Genomic DNA, 2,773 nt, shown 5'->3' with positions numbered 1-2,773 from the left:
TTCCCACGGATTCAACTAAAAGTTTTGCTTCAGGCCTTGTCTACGCTGTAGCACTTCTGTGTACATACTACCTATAGTAACAGCAGGATTTCTCCTGTTGGTGCATGTAATCCACCTCCCCAAGAAGCAGTAGCTAGGTCAAGGAAGAATTTGTCTGTCGACATAGCACTGTCTACACTCGCAGTTAGGTCGGTTTAACTACGCTGCTCAAGGGTGTGTGTTTTTCACACCTCTTGAGTGGTGTAGCTGGATTGACTTAATTTTTTAGTGTAGATCAGGCCTCATTGTTGGTCCTTTTAAGTCTACAGACCAAATCCTCAGCAGTAGAGCTAATCTGATTTACACCAGATAAGGTCCTGGCCCTGTACGTTTTAGTTTCCCATGTTGTACTCTCAAGCACTCTTTAAACAATTTTCCCAACATTTTTAGTGCAATTATGTTATTTAACTTCATGGAAACGAAATTGTAAATAGCACAGGTATACTAATTGAACTACCTAGCTGTTACCTTCTCTGATATGTTATAGCTTTTAGAGCACAGAAATTTAGTGATTACAGCAAATTTGCTGTATTTTCCAAAATATTTAATGTTTTATTAAAAATACTTAGGGCCTCGATGAGCTCCATGTAGGTGCACCCGTGAAGCCATGCAAAACCCCACTGAGTTAGTGAGGCTCGGTGTCAGTCTAGGCGGGGTCCATATGCATTGACCTAATTAAAGGATTAGGGATAGCTTTTATGGGAAAGCACAAGATTATTAAATCATTGTAGCACATTCATTCTCCAAATAACTAGTCAAGAAGTAAGCAAAGACAAAAACAGCAACATAAATAAGGGGTTTTTGCTATCAGTCAATTGTGCACAGTGGATATCTCTACAACAACATTTATAATCCTATCACAACCTTCACTTGTCCTACATTATTATATTGTTCCAAGACACAAAGTGGATTGTTCAGATAGGTGTCATGCTGTTCTCAAGTGGAAAATATAAAGTCAAAATCCATGGTGTCTATATGCCTTTATGATACACTAAAGGTATGTAAGGTAGTCAGGTATGAATTCTGTGGCTTGATAACATTAATTTGTGTGAATGTTCTAAGTATACACTGTACAGGAAACACTCATGCTGAGCAGACTATCAGCAGCACTTCATCAGGAAAGAAAGTGAAATAAGCACAGAAAATTATCCCATGTCAACTCAAGAATCGAGTCAATGAGCTGTTGTTGCAGCCAAGACAATAAATTAGCATGCTTAAAAGCTTCATTCCTCATTTTAATTAGCTTAATCTTTTAACTAGGTTATGCAACTTTAAGTCCACCCAGATGCCATTTAGACTAGAGATAAACATTAAGCTTTTATTTTTAATTAGGGATTTGTGCACTGAATGCAAGGGTGACATTTTGAACATTATGGAAGCTTCCCTCTTGGGGACTGATCCCAAACCTCTCACAGTCAATGGGAATCTCTGAATTGGCTTCCGTGAGTTTTGAATTAGATCCATGGTTTGCCTTTTGCCTTAGAGGAATCATTTTGCTATAGCAGTTGATGATGATATGAAACTCAAAGGATTCAGACATTATCATGCATGCTGCAGATTGGACACAGTGGAGTGTCTAGGAAATAATGTTGACTTGGTCTCTCCCCAGAGGCTCTCGACAGAACTGCAGTGCTATGGGTTCCCAACTCGTAAGCAGCTCAGATGCCATAATGAAGACTGATAGAAAAATAAAGTGTTGAGGATGCTGAAATGCAATGTTTTTTTTGTTTGTTTGTTTGTTTTTTTAAGAAAGAGTAATTGAAACATGAACGAGGCCTGCCAAGAATCCCTCCATGTCTGGGGGCCCTTTATTAAAGTGATGGCAGTAGTCAAAAACTTTGAGCATCTTATGCACACAGGTTATCCCAAAGTGCTGTTCCCTGAAACTAGGAGCACCTTCAGACAGTGAGGATCATACTGGCCAACATATCCAATCTGATCTTAATCTACCACTGGAAATAACATCAAAACTCTGTCACAGGCACAAATTTCGGCCACAATCCTGCAATCGGATTAATGAATTAACAGACTTCAGTGAGGCTCTGTGTGGACAACAGGGTCTGCCTATACGGATGAGATCACAGGGTTAGGGTCAGGGATTTGCACCTGGCCCAGATATTTTGGAGGCACCTTTGCTGTTCACCAGTTAGTAGAGATTATTGCTTCGCAGTTCATTTTAGTATATAGCTAATTTATTAATATTCTTGGGTTTTTGCTGTTCACAGAGGGTGCTAAGGTTATTCAAAACAATAAGCAAAATAAAATTAGAAGGACAAAACAGATGAGGGGAGATTAAAGGAAATAACCTATGTACTCTAGAAACAGAAAAGACTGATTGGAGGGACACGACCATAGCCTATAAATACTTTCAAGTTAATATAAATAAAGAAATGGAATTATTTATCATCTCAAGAAACACTAATACAATGGCTAAAGCTAAAGGGATAGTGCCAAATTGAAAAATCACATTTCTGTCTTAAAATTTAGTATCTATCATTGTTAGTTTCTCCCTTGCAGAAGAGACAGTCATGAAAATCAATAAGTGAGCTGAAAAATTCTTTGATTGATTGATTTTTTTAAATTTCAATACTTACTCTTGAATAGGTGGTCTATCAGAAACTGGAAGTTTTAAAATTATTTAATGTCAAAGAATTCAATTGGTGAGTGAAAGTAAAAGTTAATGATGTTCCCTTAATGAAGGGCATGTTTAGGCTAGATATCAGAACAATAAGAA

Source organism: Malaclemys terrapin, chromosome 6 (assembly GCF_027887155.1).
Source record: "Malaclemys terrapin pileata isolate rMalTer1 chromosome 6, rMalTer1.hap1, whole genome shotgun sequence".
Classification (NCBI taxonomy): Eukaryota; Metazoa; Chordata; order Testudines; family Emydidae; genus Malaclemys; species Malaclemys terrapin.
The sequence above is the reverse complement of the archived record's forward strand: the minus strand, read 5'-3'. Positions refer to the sequence as shown.